The sequence below is a fragment of the Neovison vison genome, chromosome 2 (genome assembly GCF_020171115.1).
Source record: "Neovison vison isolate M4711 chromosome 2, ASM_NN_V1, whole genome shotgun sequence".
NCBI lineage: Eukaryota > Metazoa > Chordata > Mammalia > Carnivora > Mustelidae > Neogale > Neogale vison.
In genome coordinates, this window is record NC_058092.1 from 112,039,258 (window position 1) to 112,064,486 (window position 25,229).

The following is a 25,229-nucleotide window of genomic DNA, read 5'->3' on the forward strand; positions in this document are numbered from 1 at the left end:
CCCTAGTCGGCCAGGGGGTTCGAGTCTCCCTAGATGACTGGGGGATTTGAGTCCCCCTTGGTGGTTGGGGGTTTGAATCCCCCTAGAAGGCCATGGGGTTCCAGTCCCCCTAGACGGTCAAGGGCTTTGAGTCCCCGTGGGTGGTCAGGAGGTTTGAGTCCCCCTAGACATTCAGGGGGTTCATGTCCCCAAGGGTGGTTGGGGGTTAGATTACTCCAGGGCAGTTTAGGAGTTTATGTCCCCCTAGGTGGTCAGGGGGATAAAGCCCCCACCAGTGGCAGGTTATGGATAAGAATTCTTGGGCCTGCAGTTCTCTTTGACTGTCCTTTTATTGTCTGTTGTGTTGTTTGTTCTGATTGAAGGAATGGGGCAAGCAGAGAGTTAGGGGACTCTGACTTCATCTCTCTATTCTTCATAATATTGTAAGGCTTCTCACTCACACATTTTGTGTGTTAAGGGCTAAGACTGGAGTCAACTGGGTTAGTCGAATGCCAGGTTAAGGTGTCCAATGCTGGCTCATTGGAGCCGGGCATGGAATATAGTGCTTAGTGGACCATTTTTGGTAAGCAGTACGGGCACTGCGGGATAAACTGACCTTGAGACAGAAACTTAAAGGAATATTCCCAAGCAGCTGCTGAAACTCCCTTTGTTTTGGGAAATTCCTTGCCTTTTCTGGCCCAACGTGGACTGCATAGCCTCTCCCCTTTGCTGGCAGGAGAGCATGGCATCTGAGGTGGAGATGGTTATTTGTCTGTCTCAAGGTTTTAATGAGTAATTGTTAAAGTGGCTTCATAAGTCTTTGGTAACCTGGAACTCTGAAGGGTTGCTTGAATGACAAATGGAATTAAATTTGTTGGACATGTAGGTCTTAACTAAATGGGATAAAGTGCTAGAGCGTTGGCTGCTGGACTGGGTTTGTGCTTTTGAAATCTGCTGGTGAACATGTTCTTTGCTTAACTGATTGATAAATTTGCCATCTAAAGAATTCTGTTGTACTAACTCACAATTAGTTTATATTTAGTCTTCAGTAGAGGTTCAGGTATGTCTAAGAGTACAAAATTCTGTTAAGAGTAATTAAGACTGATGGAAATGAGAAAAGCAAATCTGTATGTAAAAAGTAGGAGATATGTAAAAGTTTGAATCTGAAAAGTGCCTGACTGTATGAATGTGTCTGTATGGCTTGACTTCCACTACGGAATCTGAGTGGGCTGCACCTTGTGTCTTGCAGGGCGTCATATGGCATAACAGTCATCTACTCCACGGATTGTCCTTGTCAAGGGTTTATACGGACAGATCTTAGCTAAGACTCTCCTAAGTACACGCGAGGAACTCGAGCAGGACAGCATATGAAAGATCTCCCTTCCATTGTTTGCAACATCATTCACGATGGGAAGGAAACCTAGTAAACTTATTATCTGCTTATTAAAAAAAAAAAGACACTGGTATAGAAAAGCTGGTTTTCTCTCTGTTTAAAAAGAAGAATTTTTCTTAAGTTAATTGATCTGTTATGGTTTTCTCTTTGCCTGCCCAGAAAATTCAGTTTCTATGTTTTGTTTTTTCAGGTATTTAACATCTCTAATTATATTTAGGCATGTGTTTTAAAACTTCCTAAAGTTTTAGCAATTGTTGACAGGATTTAAACCAATGATAAACCTTAGGTTACATTTCGGAAAATGCCATGCATTTCCTAAAGTTTTTTGTTTTTGTTTTTGTTTTAAAGATTTTATTTATTTATTTGACAGAGAGAGATCACAAGTAGGCAGAGAGGCAGGCAGAGAGAGAGAGGAGGAAGCAGGCTCCCTGCTGAGAAGAGAGCCTGATGCAGGACTCGATCCTAGGACCCTGAGATGTTGACCTGAGGTGAAAGCAGCGGCTTAACCCATTTAGCCACCCAGGCGCCCTTTCCTAAAGTTTTAATACGTTGATTGATCACCACTTGATATTGTGATTATGGAAATGTTACGTATCACAGAAGTAACCTGATTTTCTTGCCAGTTACATTGTAAATTCTCATCTCACCCGCTCTTTACCATATCTGTTCTGAGTTTTTGTCATTTGTAATTGTTTTAATTCTTTTGTAAGATAAATTCCGTCTCAAAGAAAATCCATAGGGGAGACTTTCAGGGCAAATACAGGTCTTTGATATGTTGAAATTCTGAAGCTGAAATGGGTAAGAATTTACAGAAGTAAAGACTGCATTCGGACTAAACCAGAATTATTAACATGGGTCTATGTGAACTGAAAGACTGTAATGTTGTATCTCTTGAGGTTTTGTCTTATGTTTCCTCTTCCAGACTAGGGAAACGTTTTCTTAACTTCTCTGTAACTTACAGAGATAAAATGTAGTCATTTGTGGGGCGCCTGGGTGGCTCAGTGGGTTAAGCCGCTGCCTTCGGCTCAGGTCATGATCTCAGGGTCCTGGGATCGAGTCCCGCATCGGGCTCTCTGCTCAGCGGGGAGCCTGCTTCCTCCTCTCTCTCTCTGCCTGCCTCTCTGCCTACTTGTGATCTCTCTCTGTCAAATAAATAAATAAAATCTTTAAAAAAAATGTAGTCATTTGTAACCAAATCAAGGTTTTCAACTCTTTCTCTCTGTCTGAACCCTCTGAAAGCAAAAGGCCTCAGCAAGTATTCTTTTTTCCATGGCAATCAGTCATTTGCATAAATTTAACAAGAATCTGTTCTCCTTGTAACAGGACACCATTGGAAACATTGGTTATTTTATTTTACCATGGCTTTGACTGGAATGTCATGTTAGAAAAGACTCAAATATGACTAGACAGCTTAAAGGAACCAATGTTGACTTTATAAAACCTGGAACCATAAAGACCTTTCGAACTGTTGGCCTGATACCTTGCTTACAGAGTTCCCAGCAGCCTCACCAGGTGAGTAAAGGATGTTACTTCCTTGCAGGTGCAAGAACCTCAGGATTTTTTGGGGGGGTCTCAGGAAGAGGAATTCACCCAAATCAACAGGTATGGCAGGTGTGTCTGATGGCAAGTATGTAACTTGACCTCTGGCTTGGAGAGGTTATCATAAGTTCAACCTAGAGATTCCTTATGAGAAGTACCAGCAGAGCAGATACTAAAAGATTTATATGATCCCTCACTGTTCTTGCTGAGCTTATGTAAACAATTAGGCCAAGCTTGTTAAAACTGGACTTGTTTTTCAAATAAATTAGTCCTGATTTGGCTATCTCTGAAAATGAGATTTGTTTTAGAGAGAAAATTGTTTTAATAACACACCTTTATGGATGTTAAGTTCTAGATTTGATTGTCTTTAAATGTTTGTTTACTTAAGCTAGACAACTTGAGGTAAACTTCAGGGAATTTGCATGGTAGATCACTTAGACAATCTTGCTTTATCAGTCAGTCACCCAGATATAGGAAACTTCATAAAATTGAAGGATTTGAAGGGAAGAATCGGAGTGAGTTAGTGGGAATACCAGAAAAGTTGTTTAACAACAGGGATGCACAGGAGGATGAAAAACAGACAAAAAACCTGGTTAAGGTTTTGGCATTACATGAGACAGAGAGGAGATGTGTAGGGGATAGTAAATGGAAGGAACAGCCTAAGCACAGAGAGGGCAGGCGGGAAGACTTAGATTCAGATCAGTGCGCTTACTGTAAGAAAAAAGGACATTGGGCCAGGGAGTGCCCCAAAAGAAAGACAACAATGCTTGCCTCCAGAGATTGAAGGGTTCATGGTTTGGAGCCCCTCCCCGAACCTCAGGTAAAAATTGAATTGGAGGGGAAATCAGTTTAATTTTTGGTGGACATGGGAGACCAATTTTCATCATTACTTAAACCTATTGGAACACTACTTGGAGAGGAAATCTGGGTACAAGGAGCAAATGGCACAGAGACATAAATGGGAAACAGAAAGGCCTATCAATTTGGCCTTGGGAATAGTTAAACATCAATTTTGTGTCCTCCCTAATGCCCCATATAACATGATGGGAAGAGATCTCCACAAGTTAAGAGCTGGCATTCAGTTCACAGAAGGAGGCTTGACTGTAACCTTGAGACAACCCACTGTACAAGTGCTTATGGCAGCAGTAGATGAATACCTCCTTTACGAGCCAGTCTCAAAACTGGAAACAAAGTTGGGGGAGACTCTCCAAATCCTACAGGAGGAGTTTCCCGAGGTCTGTGAAGAAGGGAAGCCCCCTGGCTTGGCCAAGGAACAACCTCCAGTGGTGGTACAATTAAAGGCAACAGCTATGGCTGTTCGTGTTCGGCAGTACCCACCTTCCCCGGGAAGCAAAGGAAGGGATCAGAAAACATAAAACCACCTCCTTACAAATCTCCATGAAACACACCTTTGCTGCCCATCAAAAAGTCCAAGACTGGGGAGTACCTACAGGTCCAGGACTTGCGGGAAGTTAATAAATATGTTGAAGATATCCACCCAACGGTGCCTAACCCCTATACCCTACTCTCCCTCCTATTCCCCAAAAGTACTGATATGGATGCATTTTTTTCTGCATGTCTTTAGAAAAGGAATTCTCAGCACCTTTTTGCTTTTGAGTGGTCTGACCTACAGAAAGGATTCCAAGGCCAGCTCACCTGGACAAGACTTCCCCAAGGGTTCAAGAATTCGCCCACTATCTTCAATGAGGCACATGAGGATTTAAGTGAGTACATAACCACCAACCCAGGACTCACTCTGTTACAGTACGTTGATGACTTGTTAGTAGCCACTGAGGACTATGAGTCATGTTTTTGGGGGACGAGAGCTCTCTTATAGACTCTGCAAGAAAAAAGGGTATTGGGTGTCAGCAAAGAAAGAAAAGCTCTGTCAGAGCCATTCCACTTAAAGGCTTTGATCTCCAGGAGGGAGTGCATTGACTGTCTGAGTCCAGGAAACAGATGTTCACCCGATAAGCCCCCCCATCACGTCCCGACAAGTGAGGGAATTTCTTTGTACAGTGTGCTACTGTAGGCTGTGGATACCGAGGTTTGCAGAGATTGCATGACCTGTCTATGAACTGGCAAAAGGAGGGTTCATTATGATAAAGTGGACAGCTGAGGCAGAAGGAGCATTTCAGGAATTACAAACAGCCTTACTGAGTGCCCCAACATTGGTCATCCCAGGTGTTACAAAGCCCTTCCACATTGCCTGGGACACCAAAAGGGGACTGATCTGATTTCAAAAGGAAACCAATTAGCAAATCGAGTCTCAAAGCAAGCAGCCTGAGAAACAGTGCAAGAACTGGTTACACTCCCGGCTCTAGCCCTACCAGAAAAAAATGGACTATTAAGAGGAAGATTTAAACTATTTACCAATATGGGATAAATTAGACTATGAAGGAGACTGGTTAAGACTAAAAGAGAATATTTAATTCTTTGAAGACTAAGTAAGAAGTTAGTAGAGCAGATACATCAGGGTACTTATTTGGGGATATGCAAACCCAAGGACCTTATAGGCAAGCAATTCCAGGTTTTTAAATTAGGGGATTTGGTTAAGAATGTAGTTGATAGATGTGCTCAATGCCAGGCAGTTGAGGTTGGAGGAACTAGAATTGGAAGAGGTAAAAGAGAAAGAGGTAAGGAACCAGGAATTTATTGGGAAATTGATTTTACAGAAATGAAACCTCTAAAATATGGGCACAAGTATATGTTAGTTTTTGTAGATACCTTTTCAGGCTGTGTAGAGGCTTTTTCCACCAAAAGTGAGACAGCTGGAGTGGTAGGCAAAAAAAGGTTACTAGAAGAAATAATTCCTAGTTTTGGGCTGCCTCTTGCGATTGGGTCAGACAATGGTCCTGCATTTGTGAGCTCAGTCTCACAGACATTGGCCAAGACTGTGGGCACAAATTGGAAACTACATTTTGCCTCACGCCCCAGAGTTCCGGGTAAGTAGAGAGAATATATCAGACTCTTAAAGAGACCTTGACAAATCTAATTCTGGAGACAGGCGGTGGATGGGTGTATCTCCTTCCTTTGCCCTCCTCAGGGAATGATGTACACCCTATTTAAACAAGGTGACCCCATTTGAAATAATATTTGGGAGACCGTCCCTCCCCCGCTCTGTCCTCAGCTACAAGAGGTTGCCATAGCAGAAATTACTGATCAGTCTGTACTCCAATCACTAGAGGCATTACAGTCTGTCTTTAAAAAAAAGCCCATGCCGGGATCAGGACTGCCCACACTAGGATGGAGATGGAGGTGGATCCACATCCTTACCAACCCAAGGACTTGGATTGGATACTTCGCTATCAAGTGGATAACTTGGAGCCTCGCTGAAAGGGACCATTTACTGTTACCCTGACCACCCCCACAGCAATAAAAGTAGAAGGCATCAGGGCCTGGATTCACGAGGGTCATGAGGATGAAGATGCCCCCCCAGAGGTAGAAGCCTCAGCCAATGAACCCCGCTGACCAGGGACTAAAGCTAAGACTCAAAACACTATGAGTTTATTATTGCTCTTATTGCTACCTGTTTATGTAAAGTATAGGTAGGAAATTAGATGAAGCGGTAAATGACTAACTCATCAGCTGACTGTACACTAGTGTCAAATGTACAAAAGAAAACTAAAGAGCGATAAAAGAGCAATAAAGAGCGATGAAAATGTTAGACTTATATGCTCAATATAACCCCTTACAACCAGAGAACATATAACTGGCTGAAAAGTCAAGGATTTGACTTCTCCAAAGAAAAGAGGGAATGTAAGGGCCTGGTTGGCCAGAGGGCATCATTTTGTGTTTATGTAGTGAACTTAGATTGACCCTATGCACTAAACTTAGATTTACCCTGCCCCTCCCATAGGAACTTAATTGCAGAGTCCAGATACAAGGGCAGGTCAGGCCAGATGAAGACATCCAATCAGTGGGGCACGCATATATCTCCTAGGGTAAGTTGAAATTCAGATGGGCACATGTGTGTTACTTAGCACTTTTTTTTCTGTGTGAGGCAGACGTACCATGCATGTGCAGTATTCTCTGTGTACTGCAATCTCATTGGCCACCTGTGTATAGCCTGGCTAATCTACCTCTATAAAAGTTAGTCTGTGAGGCTGGGAGGGGTCTCCTCTTTGAAGAGACAGCCATGACCAGTCAGTTTGATTCTCGATGCTTGGCACGAAATAAAGCTTTGCTTGACTTTCACTTTGTATCAGTCCTGTTCTTTGATTATGGACCCTAACACCCCCATTTGCAGGGATTCCAGGAAAGGACTGGGGAGAAATACCTGAATAACAAGGATGGATGGAGATGATGGACTTGAGCCATGACCAGTCTCACATGCTGGGTATGGACCCCTCTCTCTGAGAGGAGGGTACTAGGTAGGGGTTCAGGCTCTGTCAGACAAAGAACTAGTGGCCAAAAAAGCCTATAAATAGGGGTTCCCTCGAGGGCCGAACAGATTGATCCTCAAGTGGGGTTTCGAGTCAGACTCACCAGGCACTTCTTCTTTCTATGGGGATGGCAGAATGCTGTGATGTGGCTGGAGAATTCACTTGACTTCACATGGAATTTCTTGCTGATGGGCCTCAATGCTAGTTTGTTACCAGGGAGTTCTTAGAATGTGCTGGTGGCTAAGGGGCCATGCAGGATTCTAGAACCTTGAGGGATTGACACAGGTTGAAGGGCACAGTTTCCCTCTAGGGACAGGAGATGTTCTGTTGTGTGGCTCAAGGAACACATGTTTTATCCTAAGTTGGTATTCCATAACATGCCTCTGAGGACAGACGCTTGAAAACCTAATCTAAGGTTCCAATGAGGTCCTAGGGGCATGTCAGTTTCAATCTTCTGACTCAGGACCATTGACTCGGGTGTCTGCCTCGATGGAGGTGATCAGGGTGTTTCAGACGCACATTTGCGTCCAGACTGGCCTCCAATATTGGGGTGGGCTCAGGGGCCTTGCAGGTTTCTCCTAAACAGAGGGTTTGGCATATGTGACACCCAATTTCCTTGGGGATGGCCGGCAAAGCCCTCTGGTGTGGATCCAGAGACCCCATCCTGGAGGGCATGTGAGCCATGATTTTGGGAGAGAAGTCTGCAAATACGAACTCAGTTTAGGGTTAGTGGCGAGGTGATTGCAGGCCCAATGCATAGAACTGGAGGACAGCTGATCAGGAACTGTAATTAAGGTGACTCGAAAGTGGTAGTACAGGCTTTAATATCTGGATTGTGAGTCCAGGATGGCCTCGGAATGCAGGTGTGGTCTCATGGGTCCATGAGAGATTTTCCCTCTCTAAGGTTTGCAGTGGCTCCCAATACTTTGGTGGCTTTTTCGTGGAAGGGAAGAGTGATGGTTTTCAACTTAGGGCTGACCCAAGATAGGGATTCCAGAGATGGGCTCTGGGACTGGCCGCTTGGAAAATCCAACCAAGGGTTAGTATTTGGTCCTAGGGACGTGCCAGGCCTTCAATGCCTGACCTTGGTGGTGCAAATGAGAGGGCTGGCTTGAATGCATGTTCAAGCTGAGTGTCACAATGCATGTTTGTGCCCATGGCGGCCCTCAGGAGTGGGCATGGTCTCATTGGCCATGCAGCTGGCTCCGCCTCTGAGGGTAGAAAAACCATCCCAAAAGCCACGTTTCTTGCCTTGGGGAAATAAGTGTTCTCTTTTGTGCTGCCGGTTCCCCCATTGGCAGGGATTCCAGCAAAGGTCTGAGGGCAGATGCCTGAATACTAAGGATGTGTAGAGATGAGGGACCTGGGACATGGTCGGTCTAACATGCAGGATATAGGACCGGCTCTCTGGGTGGCTGACAGGAGGTCGGCGATCAGGATCTGTCAGACACAGAACTAGTTGCCAGGGTAGCCTATAAATTGAGGCAGCCTATAAATCCCTCGAGGACCAAGCAGATTGAACCTCATGTGGGAGTCCCTGCAATCTTACCAGGCACTACTTCTTTCTGTGGGGAAGGCAGAATGCTGCGGTGTGGCTCCAGAATTCCCTATCAAGAGGGCTTGGTGACCAGCAGGGTGAGGGTGGAATTTTAAACACACCCTACGGTTAATTCAGTGCCAAGCGTAAGGCAGTTCAAATGTGCAGCAGCTGATTCGAGATATCCAGCACCTGAGTAAGGGCGGATATCAGTTGTTTGCTCACACTGGAGTTTGTATCTATGATGATCGATAAATGGAGGGGTGGTTTTAAACGGCCATGGAGGATTTCCCAAGCTGAGGCTTGTGAAATGTTCCAAAGAGCAAGGTTTGCTTCTACTGGACAGGTGGAGACTGGTTTGTTTGCTCCACGGTCCTCCATGTGGAAAGGTTGGGTACCAGAGCTCTACCGCATGGACCTGGAATGCATACCTCCATTGACCATTGCAGTTGAGGAACATGGCAGGTTCATTCTGATGGCTCTAGGGCGAGAACCAAGGCCTTGTGTTGAGAGGTAATCACTTGCAGATTGGTCAAGATGCTGGTTTGTTACCAGGGAGATCTTAGAATGTGCTGGTGGCTAAGAGGCCGTGCAGGATTCTCCCACCCTGAGGGTTTGACACAGGTCTAAGAGCACAGTTTCCTTATGGGGATAGGAGATGCTCTGTTGTGTGGCTCAGGGACCACATGCTGTATCATTCATTGGTATTCAAGAACAGGCCTCTGAGGACATAGGCCTGAAAACCTAATCTAGGGTGCCAATGAGGTCCTAGGGGCATGTCAGGTTCAATCTTCTGACTCAGGAAGATTGACTTGGGTGTCTGCCTCGATGGAGGTGATCAGGGTGTTTCAGACTGCGCATTTGCTACCAGACCAGCCTACAATATTAGGGTGAGCTCAGGGGCCTTGCAGGTTTCTCCTAATCTGGAAGGTTTGGGCAACTGTGACGGGCACATTTTCCTTGGGGATTGCAGGCACAGTCCTGTGGTGTGGATCCTGAGACCCAATTGTTGAGGCATGGTTTTGGGAGACACGTCTGCAAACAGAAACTCGGGTTAGGGTTATTGGTGAGGTGATCGCATGCCCAATGCATAGAACTGGAGGGCAGCTCATCAGGAACTGTAATTACAGTGACTCGAAGGTGGTAGCACAGGCTTTTCTATCTGGATTGTGTGTCCAGGATGGCTTGGAATGCAGGTTTGGTCTCATGGATCCATGGGAGATTTTTCCTCTCGTAGGATTCCAGCAGTTCCCAATACTTTGTTGGCTTTTTCAGGGAAGGGAAGAGTGCGTTTTACATCTTATGGGTGTCCCAAAACAGGGATTCCAGAGACGGACTATGGGTTGGGCGCATGGAAAATCCCACCAAGGGTTAGGATTTGGGCCTAGGGACATACCAGGCCTTCAAAGCTAGATCATGGTGGTGCGACTAAGAAGGCTGGCTTGAAAGCATGCTCAGGCTGAGGGTCTACATGCCCGTTTGTGCCCATGGAGGCCCTCAGGGGTGGCCGTGGTTTCATTGGCCATGCAGGTGGCTCCTACTCTGACGGTTGGAAAACCATCGCAAAAGCCACGTTTCCTGCCTTGGGCAAATAGGAGTTCTCTACTCTGCTCAAGGCTCCCCCATTGACAGTGATTCCAGCACAGGTCTGGGTATAGATGCCTGAATACCAAGGAGGTAGAGAGGACGGATGTTGGCCATGGCCGGTCTTACATGCTGGATATGGGCCCGACTCTCTGGGGGGCTGAAACGAGGTTGGGGCTCAGGCTCTGTCAGACACAGCACTAGTGGCCAGTGGACCTATAAATAGGGGTTCCCTTGAGGGCTGAGCAGACAGATCTTCATGTAGGATTTCCTGGCAGTCTCTCAGGCACTTCTTCTTTCTATGGGGAAGGCAGAATGCTGTGTTGTAGCTCTAGAATTCCCAATAAAGAGGGCATGGTGAAGAGTAGGGTGAGAATGGAATTGTAAACGAAAGACACGGTTAAATTCAGTGCCAGGCCGAAGACAGTTGTAATATGCAGCATCTTATTCGAGATATCCAGCATGTGAGAAAGTGCGGATGTCACATGTTTGCTCACACTGGAGTTTGTCTCTATGATGAGCATCAAATGGAAAGGTGGCGTAAAGAGGCCCTGGAGGATTTCCCACACTGACGCTTGTGAGATGTTCCAAACAGCAAGGTTTCCCTCTACTGAACAGGTGGAGTCTGATTTGATTGCTCCAGGGTCCCCCATGTGGAAAGTTTGGGTTGCAGAGCTCTCCCGCATGGATGCCTGGAAAGCACATCTCCATGGACCATGCAGCTTAGGAGCATGGCAGGTTCATTCTGGTGGTTCTGTGATGAAGTACCAAGGCTTTTAGTTGACATGGCATCTCTAACAAATGGTTCACCATGCTGGTTTGTTACAAGGGAAATCTTAGAATGTGTTGGTGGCTAAGGTGCCATGCAGGATTCTCCTACCCTGAGGGTTTGACACAGGTACAAGAGCACGGTTTCCTTCTAGGGGCAGGAGTTTTTCTGTTGTGTGGCTCAGGGACCACATGTTGTATTATAAGTCATTATTCCAGAGCAGGCCTCTGAGGACAGATGCCTGAAAACCTAATTGGAGTTCCAATGCGGTACTAGGGGTGTGTCAGGTTCAATCTTCAGATGCGGAACCATTGACTAGGATGTCTGTCTGGATGTAGAGAATCAGCGTGTTTCAGACTGTGCATTTGTATCAATAGTGGCACCAATATTGGGGTGGGCTCGGGGACTTTCCAGGGTTCTCCTAATCTGGAGGGTTTGAGCAACTGTGACGGCCAAAGTTTCCTTGGAGATGGAGACACAGTCCTGTGGTGTGGCTCCAGAGACGCCATCCTGGAGTGCATGTGAGTCATGGTTTTGAGAGAGAAGTCTGCTAACACAAACTTGGGTTAGGGTTAGCGGCGATATCATCGCAAGCCCGATGCGTAGACCTGGAGCACAGATTGACAGGAATTGTAATTAGGGTGACTCTTGGCTGTAGCACAGGCTTTTATATCTGGATTGTGTGTCCACAATGGCCTCAGAATACAGGTGTTGTTTCATGAATCCATGAGAGATTTTCCTCTCAAAGGATCCTGGCAGTTCCCAATAGTTTGGTGGCATTTTCGGGGAAGAAAGAGTGCTGATTTCCATCTTAGTGGTGTCCCAAAACAGGGATTCCAGAGACGGGCTCTGTTTCTGGGCGCCTGGATAATCCAACCAAGGGTTAGTATTTCGGTCTAGGGGCGCCCCAGGCCTGCAATGCGGTATCCCGGTGGTGAAACTGAGAGTGCTTGCTTGAAAGCATGCTCAGGTTTAGGGTCACAATGACAGATTGTGCCCAGGGCGGCTCTTAGGAGTGGGCGTGGTATCATTTGCCATGCAGCTGGCTCCCACTTTGAAGGTTGGACACCCATTCCAAAAGCCAGGTTTCCTGCCATGGGCAAGGAGGAGTTCTCCATTGTGCTTCCGGTTCCCCCATTGTCAGGGATTCCAGCAAAGGTCTGAGGACAAATGCCTGAATACCAAGAATGGGTAGAGATGATGGCCTTGGGCCATGGACGGTCTTACATGCTGCATTCAGGCCCCGCTCTCTGGAAGGCTGACATGAAGTCGGGGCTCAGGCTCTGTCAGACACAGCACTAGTGTCCAGGGAAGTCTATAAATCAGGGCTCCCTCAAGGCAGGAATAGATTGATCCTCATGTGGGGTTCCTGGGCAGACTCACCAAGCACTTCTTTTTATGGGGAAGGCAGAATGCTGCATTGTGGCTCCATAATTCCCTATCAAGTGGGCTTGGGGACCAGTAGGGTGAGGATGGAATTGTAAATGCAAGGTATGGTTAAATAGAGTGCCAGGAAGAAGACAGTTCCAATGGGCTACTTCTTATGTGAGATATCCAACATCTGAGTAAGGGTAGATGTCAGATGTTTGCTCACACTGGGGTATCTGTCTATGATGACCGATAAATGGAGGGTTGGCATCCAGAGGCCATGGAGGATTTCCCGTGTCGAGGCTTGTGAGATGCTCCAAACAGCAAGGTTTCTACTGGACAGTTGGAGTTTGGTGTGTTAGCTTCAGGGTCCCCCATATGGAAATTTTGGGTAACAGAGCTCTCCCGTATGGATGCCCATAAAGCATCTCAATGGGCCACACAGCTGAGGAATGTGGTAGTTTTGTTCTGGTGGCTCTGGGATGAAGTACCAAGGCCTTGAGTTGACATGGACTGTCTTGCACAGGGGTATCAATGCTAGTTTGTTACCACGGAAATCTTAGACTGTGCTGGTGGCTAAAATGCCATTCAGGAATCTCCTACCTTGAGGGCTTGACACAGGTCCAAGAGCACGTTTCCCTTCTGGGGACAGGAGTTTTTCTGCTGTATAGCTTAGGGACCACATGTTGTATCATAAGTTGGTATTCTGAACAGGCCTCTGAGGACAGATTAATGAAAACCTAATTGGGGTTCCAATGAGGTCCTAGGGGAAAGTATGTTTCAATCTTCAGACTCCAAACCATTGACTTGATTGTCTGCCTAGATGTAGGGACTAAGGGTGTTTCAGACTGCGCATTTGTGTCTAGAGCAGACTCCAATATTGGGGTGGGCTCAGGGGGCTTGCAGGTCTTTCTAATCTGGAGGGTTTGGGCAAGTGGGTTGGTCAAAGTTTCCTTGGGTATGGAAGGCAAAGTCCTGTGGTGTGGCTCCAGAGACACCATCCTGGAGGGAATTTGATCCATGGTTTGAGAGAGAAGTCTGCAAACACAAACTACGGTTAGGGTTAGTGGTGAAGTGATCCCAGGCCCAGTGTGTAGACCTGGAGGGCAGTTCGTCAGGAACTGTAATTAGGGTGATGTGAGGCAGTAGCACAAGCTTTTATATCTGGACTCTTGTCCCGGTTGGTCTCGGAATGCAGATGTTTCCTCATGGGTACATGGGAAATCTTTCCTCTCTTACGATACTGGCAGATCCCAATAGTTTGGTGGATTTTTTTGGGAAGTGAAGAGTGCCGTTTTCCATCTTAGGGGTGACCCAAAACAGGGATTCCAGAAACAGGTTCTGAGTCTGGGCCCCTGGAATATCCCAACAAGGGTTAGTATTTGGGACTAGGAGCATACCAGGCCTTCAGTGTGGGATCCTGGTGGTGCAAATGAGAGGGCTTATTTGAAAGCATGCTCAGGCTGAGGGTCACAATGCCTCTTTGTGCCCAGGGATCCTCCCATGGGTGACCGTGGCCTCATGGGCCATGCAACTGGTTCCCACTCTGAGGGCTGAACACCCATCCCAACAGTCAGGTTTCTTGCCATTGGGAAGGAGGAGTACTCCTGGGCTTCAGTTTCCCCCATAGGCAGGGATTTGAGCTATGGTCTGGGGAGAGATGCCTGAATATCCAGGTTGAGTAGATGTGATGGCTTCGGGCCATCAGGCTTCGGGCCAACAGTTCCTACCTGCAGAATGTGGGTTCCGCTGTCTGCATGGCTCAATGGAGGTCGTAGCTCAGGCTGTGTCAGACAGAGCCTGAGTGCCCACAGCAGCCTATGATATTAGGATTCTGTCAAGGGTCATGCAGGTGGATCCTCAGTGGGTTTTCTTGGCAGACTCACCAGGCACTTTTCTGTGGGACAGGCAGAATGCTGCATTGTGGCTCCATAATTCCCTATCAAGAGGCCTTGGGGATCAGGAGGGTGAGGATAGAATGGTAAACACAAACTACAGTTCAATCCAGTGCAAATCAGAAGGCTGATTTGAGCTATCCAGCACCTGAGTAAGGGCAGATTTCAGATGTTTGCTCACACTGTAGTTTGTGTCTATAATGACCAACAAATGGAGGGGTCGCACAAGAGGCCATGGAGGATTTCCCATGCTGTGACTTGTGATATGCACCAAACAGCAAGGTTTCCAATTACTGGAAAGGGGGATTTTGGTTTGTTTGCTCCAGGGTCCCCCATATGGAATATTTGGGTAGCAGAGCTCTCCCGCATCAAAGCCTAGAAAGCACACCTCCATGGTGCATTGAAGTTGAGGAAATGGCAGGTTCTATCTGGTGGCTTTGGGGCTAAGTTACAAGCAGCCTGAGCTGACATGGAGTTTCATGCTGTTGGATCATAATGCTGGTTGGGAGTCATGGAGAAGTTAGAATGTTGGTGTGGTCAGAGGGCCATGCAGGATTCTCCTACACTGTGACATAGACACAACTACCCAAAGCAATGTATACTGCTGGGGACAGGAGGGGATCTGTTGTGTGGCTCAGGGACCACCTGTTGGAATATAAGTTGGTATTTGGTAACAGACCCCTGTGGATAGGCACCTGAAAATCTAAGTTCTGGTATCAATGAAGTCCTAGAGGCATGTCAGGTTCAATCTGCTGACTCGGGAGCTTTGACTTGGATGTCTGCCTGGAGGCAGGGTGTCATTGTGTGTCAGAATGCACATTAGGGTCCAGAGCGTTCTTCAAAATGGAGGTGTGCTCAGGGACTTTGTACTTTGCTCCTAATCTTCAGGGTTTTGGCAACAGTGAGGATAGAGTTTCGTTCAGGAGGGTAGGCACAGTCGTTTGGTGTGGCTCCAGAGGCCCCGTCCTGAGGGCATGTGGGCCAGGGCTTTGGGGACAGAAATCTGGAGACGTGAACTAGGGTTAGGGTGAGGGCCGAGGAGATCACAGGCCTGATCTGCAGGCCCTGAGTGCAGCTCATATTGTACTGAAATGAAGGTGTCATAGAGGCAGTAGCACAGGCTTTTCTATCTGGATTGTGTGTCAAGGATGGTCACAAAATGTAAGAGTGTTTGCTGGTGTCATGGGAGATTCCTTGTCTCTAGGGATTCTTCCCAGCTCCCAAGAGCTTAGTGTCCTTGCCTATGGGATAAGGGAAGACTGCTGTTTTCTGTCTCAGGGGACACCCACAAGAGTGATTCCAGAGACAGGTCCTTGCTCTGGGCACCTGGAAAACACGAATGAAGGTGAGGATTTGGACCTAGGAACCTGGTAGGCCCACTCTGCATGCTCCTGGTTCAGCTATCGAGGGAGTTTGTTTGAAAGTAGGCTCACACTGAGAGTCACAATGCCTCTTTGTGCCCAAGGTGGCTTTCATGAGTGGCTGTGGTCTCATGGGCCATGTAGCTGGTTCCCACTCTGAGGGTTGGACACCCATCTCAACAGCCAGGTTTCCTGCCATCGGGAATGAGGAGTACTCTTGTGCTTAAGGTTCCCCTATAGTCAGGGATTTGAGCTATGGTCCGGGAAGAGACGCCTGAATACCAGGTTTGAGTAGAGGTGACAGCTTGGGCCATGGCATTTTCCACCTGCAGAATAAGGGGACCACTGTCTGCATGGCTGTCTGCAGGTTTTGGCTCAGGATGTGTCAGACAGAGCCTGAGTGCCCATTGCAGCCTATGATATTAGTGTGCCATCGAGGAACATGCAGGTGGATTCTCATGTGGGATTTCTGGGCAGAATCACCAGGAAGGACTTCTTCCTGTGTGGTAGGCAGAATGCTGCCATGTGGCTCCAGAATTCCCTATCAAGTGGGTTTGTGGACCAGAAGGTTGAGGATGGAATTGTAAACACAAGCTAAGGTTAAATTCAGGTGGTAGGCAGCTCCAGTGTGAAGTGGCTGATTTGAGATATCCAGCACCTGACTAAGGGCAGATGTCAGATGCTTGCTCACACTGGAGTTTGTGTCTATGATGACTGACAAATGGCGGGTGGCATCCCGAGGTCATGGAGGATTTCCCACACTGGGGCTCTTGAGATGCTCCAAACAGCAAGGGTACCTTCTACTGGAAAGTGGGGAGTCTAGTTTCTTTGCTCCAGGTTCCCCCATATGGAAAGTTTGGGTAGCAGAGCAATCTCGCATGGATGCCAGGAAAGCACAACTCCACTGACCTTTGCAGCTGGGAAACATGACAGGTTCAATCTGGTGCCTCTGGGGCAAAGTTCCAAGAGGCCCGAGTTCACATGGAGTTTCATGGTGTTGGATCACAGTGCTGGTCTGCATCCAGGGAGATGTTATAATGTTGGGGTTGTCAGGGGCCCATGCAGGATTCTCCTACACTGGGTCTTGGACACAGTTACTGTTAGCAAGGTATCCTTCTGGGGACAGAAGGGCTTCTGTTGTGTGGCTGAGGGACCACATGTTGATATATAAGTTGGTATTGGAGAACAGGCTTCTGGGTGCAAGAGCCTGAAAACCTATGCTAGGGTACCGATGAAGTCCTAGAGGCATGTCAAGTTCAATCTTCTGACTCAGGGCCTTTTATTTAGATGTCTGTCTGGAGGCAGGTGCTCGTTGTGTATCAGAATATGCACTTGGGTCCAGAATGTTCTTTGAAATTGAGCTGGGCTCAGGTGCTTTGTACTTTGCTCCTAAGATTCATGGTTTTGGCAAACTTGAAGGGTAGAATTTTTGGGGGGAGTGTAAGCACACTTGTCTGATGTGGGACCAGAGGCCCCATCTTGGAGGACATGTTGGCCAGGGCTTTGGGGACAGAAATCTGCAAATGCAAACTATTGTTAGGGTGAGGGCTGGTGTGCTCACAGGCCAAATCTGCAGGGCGTGAGTGCACCTCATAGTGTACTGAAATTAAGGTGTCATGGAGGCGGCAGCAGTGGCTTTTCTGTCTGGACTGTGTGTCTAAGACAGTCACAAAATGTAGGGGATTCTTCTTGAGGCCATGGGAGATTCTTCGACTCTGGAGATTCTGCCCAGCTCCCTAGAGTTTGGTGTGTCTGGGGGAAGGGAAGACTGCTGTTTCCCGTCCCAGGGGACCCCCAAAAGAGGGATTCCAGAGATAGGTTCTGGGACTGGGCATCTGGCAAACATCGAGGGTTAGGATTTGGCCCTAGTTACTTGGCAGGCCTGCCTCGTGTGTTCCTGGTCCAGCCACGAAGGCGGTTTGTTTGAAAGCAGGCTCACGCTGAGGGTCATAATGCCTGTTTGTGCCCAGGGTGGCCCTCATGAGTGGCCGTGGTCTCATGGGCCATGCAGCTGGTTCCCATGCTGAGGTTTGGACACCCATCTAAACAGCCTGGATTCCTGCCATCGGGTAGGAGGAGTACTCCTTTGCTTCAGGTTCCCCCATAGGCAGGGATTTGAGCTGTGGTCTGGGGAGAGATGCCTGATGAATATACAGGTTGAGTAGATGTGATGGATTCGGGCCATGAAAGTTCCCACCTGCAGGATATGGAGCAAACTGTTTGTGTGGCTGACTAGAGGTCGTGGCTCAGGCTGTGTCAGGCTGAGCCTGAGTGCCCATGGCGGACTATGATATTAGGGTGCTGTTGCCGGCCATGCAGGTGGATCCACATGTAGTGTTTCTGGGCAGACTCACCAGGCACTTACTCTTTTTGTGGGGTAGGCTGAATGCTGTGTTTTGGCTCCAGAATTACCTGTCAAGAAGGGTTGGTGACGAGGAGGGTGAGGATAAAATTGTTAACACAAGTTACGGTTAAATCCAGTGCCAAGTGGAAGGCAGTTCCAGTGTGCAGCAGCTGATTTGAGAATACCAGCACCTGAGTAAGGGGTGATGTAAGATGTTTGCTTACACAGGATTTTATGTCTATGTTGGCCTCCAAATGGAGGGGTGGCATCATGAGGCCATGGAGGATTTCCCACACCGAGGATTGTGAGATGCTCCAAACAGCAAGGATTCCTTGTACTAGACAGGGCGAGTCTGGTTTGTTTGCTCCACCGTACCCCATATGGAAAGTTTGGGTAGCAGAGCTCTCCAAAATGGATGCCTGGAAAGCACACCTCCATTGACCATTGCAGCTGAGGAACATGGCAGGTTTATTCTGGTGACTCTGGGGTGAAGTTCCAAGCAGCCTGAGTTGACATGGAGTTTCATGCTGTTGGATCATAATGATGGTTTGTATCCAATGAGACGTTAGAATGTTGAGGTGCTCAGGGGTCATGCAGGATTCTCCTACACTGAGTCTTGGACATAACTACCAAAAACAAGCTATATTACTGGATACAGGAGGGATTCTGTTGTGTGGCTCACGGACCACATGTTGGAAATTAAGTTGTTATTGGAGAAAAGGCCTCTGGGTCCAGGCACCTGGAAATCTAATCTATGGTATCAATGAAGTCCTAGGGGCATGTCAGGATCAATCTTCTGACTCAGGGCCTTTGACATGGATGTCTGCCTGAAGGCAGGTGTTCATGGTGTGCCAAAATGCGCATATCAGTCCTGAGTTTTCCTCGCAATTGAGGTGAGCTCAGTTACTTTGTATATTGCTCCTAATCTTCAGGGTTTGGGCAACAATGAAGGGCAGATTTTCCTTCGGGTGTGTAGGCACAGTCATCTAGTGTGGCTCCAGAGGCCCCATCCTGGAGGGCATGTGGGTCAGGGCTTTGGCACAGAAATCTGCAAACGCGAACTAGGGTTAGGGTGAGGGCCGAGGTGATCACAGGCCCGATCTGCAGGACCTGAGGGCAGCTCATAGTGTACTGAATTTAAGGTGTCAAGGAGGCCGTAGTGCAGGCTATTTTGTCTGGATTCTGTGTCCAGGACGATCGCAAAATATAGGGCTGGCTTCATGGGGTCAAGAGAGATTCTTCGTCTCTGTGGTTCTACCCAGCTCCCAGTTTTTGGTGTCTCTCGGAGAAGGGAAGACTGCTGTTTTCCGTCTCAGGGGACCCCCAAAAGAGGGATTCGAGAGACAGGTTCTGGGTCTGAACGCCTGGAAAGCACAATCAAGGGTGAGGATTTGGCCCTAGGGACCTGGCAGGCCCACAATGTGGACTCCTGGTCTAGCTACTGAGTGTTTTTGTTTGAAAAGAGGCTTACACTGAGGGAGCATGAGCCTCTCACGCACAAACACATTACCTGTTTGTGCCCCGGGCGTCTCTGATGAGTGGCCATGCTCTCATGGGACATGCAGCTGGTTCCCACTCTGAGGGTAAGACACCCATCTAAACAGCCAGGTTTCCTGCCATCAGAAAGGAGGAATAATCCTGTGCTTCGGGTTCCCCCATAGGCAGCAATTTGAGCTACTTTCTGGGCACAGATGCCTGAATATCCAGGTTTTGTAGAGATGATGGCTTCGGGCCATGGGACCACTTGCAGGATAGGGGGCCCATTCTCTGTTTGGCTGCCTGGAGGTTGTGTCTCCGGCTATGTGAGACAGAGTCTTAGTGCCCATGGCGGCCTATGATATTATGGTGCTGTCGCGGACCATGTAGGTGGATCCTCATGTTGGGTTTCTGGGCAGACTCACCAGGCACTTCTTCTTTCTGTGGGGCAAACAGAATGTTGTGTTGTGGCCCCAGAGTTCCCTATCAAGAGGGCTTGTGGACCAGGAGGCTGAGGATGGATTTGTTAACACAAGCTATGGTTAAATTCAGTGTCAAGCAGAAGGCACTTCCAGTGTGCAGCGGCTGATTTGAGACATCCAGCACCTGAGTAAGGGCGGATGTCAGATGTTTGCTCACACTGGAGTTTGTGTCTATGATGACTGACAAATGGAGGGGAGGTGTCATGAAGCCATGGAGGATTTCCCACCCTGGGTCTTGTGAGATGCTACAAACAGAAAGGTTTCCTTCTAATGGACTGGTGGAGCCTCGTTTGTATGCTCCAGGGTCCCCCATGTGGAAAGTTTGGGGAGCAAAGCACTCTTGCATGGATGCCTGGAAAGCCCATCTCCAGTGTACATTGCAGATGAGGAAATGGCAGTTTTGTACTTGTGATGCTGGGGCGAAGTTCAAAGTCGCCGGTGTTGACATGGAGTTTCATGCTGTTGGATCACAATGCTCGTTTGTATCCAGGGAGACATTAGAATGTTGGGGCGGTCAGGGTCCATGCAGGATTCTCTTTCACTGAGTCTTGGACACAGCTACCAAGAGCAAGATATCCTTAAGGGACAGGAGGGGTTCTGTTGTGTGGCTCATGTACAATATGTTGGAATATAAATTGGTATTGAAGAACAGACCTCTGGGGACAGGTACCTGAAAATCTAAGCTATGGTATTGATAAAGTCCTAGAGGTATGTCAGGTTCAATCTTCCGACTCAGGGCCTTTTACTTGGAATTCTGCCTGGAGGCAGGGGCTCATTGTGTGTCAGACTGGGCCCTTGGTCCAGAGTTTTCTTCTGAGTTGAGGTGGGCTCACGAGCTTTGTACTTTGCTCCTAATCTTCAGTGTTCGGTCAACTGTGAAGGGCAGAGTTTCCTTCGGGTGTGTAGGCACAGTCCTCTGGTGTGGCGCCAGAGGCCCCATTCTGATGGGAATGTGGTCCAGGGCTTTGGGACAGAAATCTGCAAACGCGAACTAGGGTTAGGTTGAGGGCTTAGGTTATCACATGCTTGATCTGCAGGCCCTGTTGGAAGCTCAAAGTGTACTGAAGTTAAGGTATCATGGAGGCGGTAGTGCAGGCTATTCTGTCTGCATTGTTTGTCCTGGGCTTTCGCAAAATGTAGGGTTGGCTTCATGGGGACATGGGAGATAATTCGGCTCTGGGGATTCTGCTCAGCTCCCAAGAGTTTGTTGTCTCTGGGAGAAGGAAACACTGCTGTTTTCCGTCTCAGGGAACCCCCAAAAGAGGGATTCCGGAGACAGGTTCGGTGTGTGAGCTCCTGGAAAATAGTGTTTGGCCCTAGGGTGTTTGGCCTTAGGGTGGTAGGCATGCTCTGCAGGGTCCTGGTCGAGCTACCAAAGGGTGTTGTTTGAAAGCGGCCTCACGCTGATGATAAATATGCAAGTTTGTTCCAGAGTGGCTCGCATGAGTGACTGTGGTCTCATGGGCCCTGCAGCTGGTTCCCACTCTGAGGGTTGGACACCTATCTCAACAGCCAGCCTTCCTGCCTTCGGGAAGGAGGAGTACTCTTGTGCTTCAGGTTCCTCCGTATTCAGGGATTTGAGCTACAATATGGGAAAGATGCTTGAATATCCAGGTTGAGTAGAGATGACGGTTTGGGCCACGGAAAGTCCAACCTGCAGAAAATGGGGCCCACTATCTGCATGGCTGACTCTAGGTCGTGGCTCAGGCTGTGTCAGACAGAGTCTTAGTGCCCATCTCAACAACCAGGTTTCCGGCCATCTGTAATAAGGATACTCCTGTGCTTCAGGTTCCCCCATAGGCAGGGATTTGAACTACAGTTTGGGAAAGATGTCTGAATACCCACGTTGAATAGAGATGACGGCTTCTGGCCATGGCAGGGCCCACCTGCAGGATATGGGACCCACTGTCTGCATGGGTGCCTGGAGGTCGTGGCTCCGGCTATGTCAGACAGAGCCTGAGAGCCCATGGCAGCCTAAGATATTAGGGTGCCATCAAGGGCCATGCAGGTGGATCCTAATGTGGGGATTCTGCGCAGACTCACCAGGCACTTCTTCTTTCTATGGGGAAGGCAGAATGCTGCGTTGTGGCTACAAAATTCCCTATCAAGAGGGCTTGGGGACCAGGAGGGTGAGGATGGAATTAAAAACACAAGCTATGGTTCAATTCAGTGACAAGCAGAAGGCACTTCCAGCGTGCAGCGGCTGATTCGAGATATCCAGCATCTGAGAAAGGGCGGATATCAGGTGTTTGGTCACACTGGTGTTTGTGTCTAGGATGATGAACAAATGGTGGGTTTGCATCAAGAGGCCATGTAGGATTCCCCACTCTGCAGCTTGTGAGATGCTCCAAAGAGCAAGGTTTCCATCTACTGGACAGGTGGAGTCTGGTTTGTTTGCTCCAGGGTCCCCCATATGGAAAGGATGGAAGCAGAGCTCTCCCTCATAGAGGCCTGGAAAGCACTATTCCATTGACCATTGCAGCTGAGGAACATGGCAGGTTCGATCTGGTGGCTCTTTGGCGAGGTTCAAGGGGGATGAGTTGACATGGAGTTTGATGCTGTTCGATCCCAATGCTGGTTTTTATCCAAGGAGACACTGGAATGTTGGGATGGTCAGGGACAATGCAGGATTCTAATACACTGAGCCTTGGACACAGCTACCAAGAGCAAGGTATCCTACTCGGGACAAGAGGGGTCTGTTGTGTGGCTCAGACACAACATGTTGGAATATAATGTGGTATGGGGGAACAGTCCCTTCGGTACAGGTACCTGAAAACGTAAGCTAGGGCATCAATTAAGTCCGAGGGCATGTAGGTTCAATCTTCTGACTCAGTGCCTTTGACTTGGATGTTTGCCTGGAAGTAGGTGCTCACTGTGTGTCACAATGTACACTTGGGTCCAGACTGTTCTTGGAAATTGAATTAGGCTCAGGGGCTTTCCACTTTGCTCCTAAGCTTCAGAGTTTGGGCAACAGTGAAGGGCAGAGTTTTCTTTTGGAGGGTAGACACAGTCGTCCGGTGTGACTCCAGAGGCCCCATCCTAAAGGGCATGTGCGACAGGGATTTGGAGACAGAAATCTGCAAACACGAACTAACGGTATGGTGAGGCCCAAGGTGATCACAGCCCCGATCTGCACCCTCTGAGGACAGCTCATTGTGTAGTGAAATTAAGGTGTCATCGAGGCAGTTGGGCAGACTTTTCTGTCTGGATTGTGTGTCCAGAACAGTTAAAAAATGTAGGTGTGGCTTCATGGGGCCATGGAACAGTCTTCATTTCTGTGGATTCTGTCCATCTCCCAAGAATTTGCTGTCTCTGGGGGAAGGGAAGACTGCTGTTTTGCGTCTCAATGGACCACCACAAGAGGGATTCCAGGGACAGTTTCTGTGTCTAGGCGACTGGAAAACACCAAAGAATGTGAGGATTTGCCCCTAGGGGCTAGGATGTCCCACTCTATGGGTTCCTGGTCCAGCTCCCGTGTGGGTTTGTTTGGAAGCAGTTTCACGTTGCCGGTCCAATGCCTGTTGGTGCCCAGGGTGGCTACCATGTGTGGCCGTGATCTCATGTCCATGCAGCTGGTTCCCACTCTGAGGGTTTAACACCCATCCCAACAGCCATATTTCCTGCCATCAGGAAGGAGGTGTACCCTTGTGCTTTAGGTACCCCATAGTCAGGGATTTGAGCTACGGACTGGGCACAAAGGCTTGGATATCCAGGTTGAGTAGAGATGACGGCTTTGGGCTACAACAAGTCCCACCTGCAGGAAATGGGGCCCACTGTCTGGCTCAGGCTCTGTCAGAGAGAGGTCGTGCAGGTCGTGGATCAGGCTTTGTCAGAGAGAGCCTTAGTTTCCATGGTGGCCTAAGATATTAGGGTGTCATCGAGGGCCCTGCAGGTGGATCCTCATGTGGGATTTCTGGGCAGACTCACCAGGCAATTCTTCTTTCTTGGGGCAGGCAGAATGCTGCATTGTAGCTCTATAATTCCCTATCAAGAGGGCTTGTGGACCAGGAAGGTGAAGATGGAATGGTAAACACATGCAACTGTTAAAGTCATTACCAATCGGAAGGCAGTTCCAGTGTGCAGAGGCTGATTGGATATATCCAACACCTGAGTAAGTGCGGATGTCAGCTGTTTGCTCACACAAGAGTCTGTGTCTATGATGACCAACAAATGGAGGGTGGCATCAAGAGTTCATGGAGGATTTCCCACTCTGGGGCTTGTGAGAAGCTCCAACCTGTAAGGTTTCCTTCAACCATACAGGGGGATTCTGGTTTGTTTTCTCCAGGTTCCCCCATGAGGAAAGTTTGTGTAGCAGAGCACTCCCATATAGACGCCTGGAAAGCACACCTCCATTGACCATTGCAGCAGAGGAACATAGCAGGTTCATTCTGTTGGCTCTAAGCTGAAGTATCAAGGCCTTGAGTTGACATGGAGTCTCATGAAAATGGGTCACAATGCTGGTTTTTTACCAGGGAGATCTTAGAATGTGCTGGTGGCTAAAAGGCCATGCAGGATTCATTTACCATGAGTTTTTGACACAGTTCCAAGAGCACGGTTTCCTTTTGGGAACAGGAAATATTCTGTTGTGTGACTCAGGGACCGCATGTTGAATCATGTTGGTATTCCAGAACAGGCCTCTGAGGACAGGTGCCTGAAAACCTAATCTAAGGTTCCAATGAAGTACTAGGGGCATGTCAGTTTAAAACATCTGACTCATTGACTTGGGTGTCTGCCTGGATGTAGGTAATCAGGGTGCTCAGACTGCGCATTTGAGTCCAGAGTGGCTTCCAAAATTGGGGTGGGCACAGGGGCCTTGCAGATTTCTCCCATCTGGTGGGGTTGGGCAACTTTAATGACACAATTTCCTTGGGTATGGCAGGCACAGTCCTGTGGTATGGCCACAGAGACCCCATCCTAGAGGGCATGTAAGTCATGGTTTTGGGAGAGAAGTCTGCCAACACAAACTCGAGTTAGGGTTAGTGGTGAGGTGATCACAGGCCCAATGCATAGACCTGGAGGGCAGCTCGTCAAGAACCTTAAATCTGGATACTCGAAAGCAACAGCACAGGCTTTTGTTTCTGGATTGTGTGTCCAGGATGGCCTCAGAATGCAGGTTT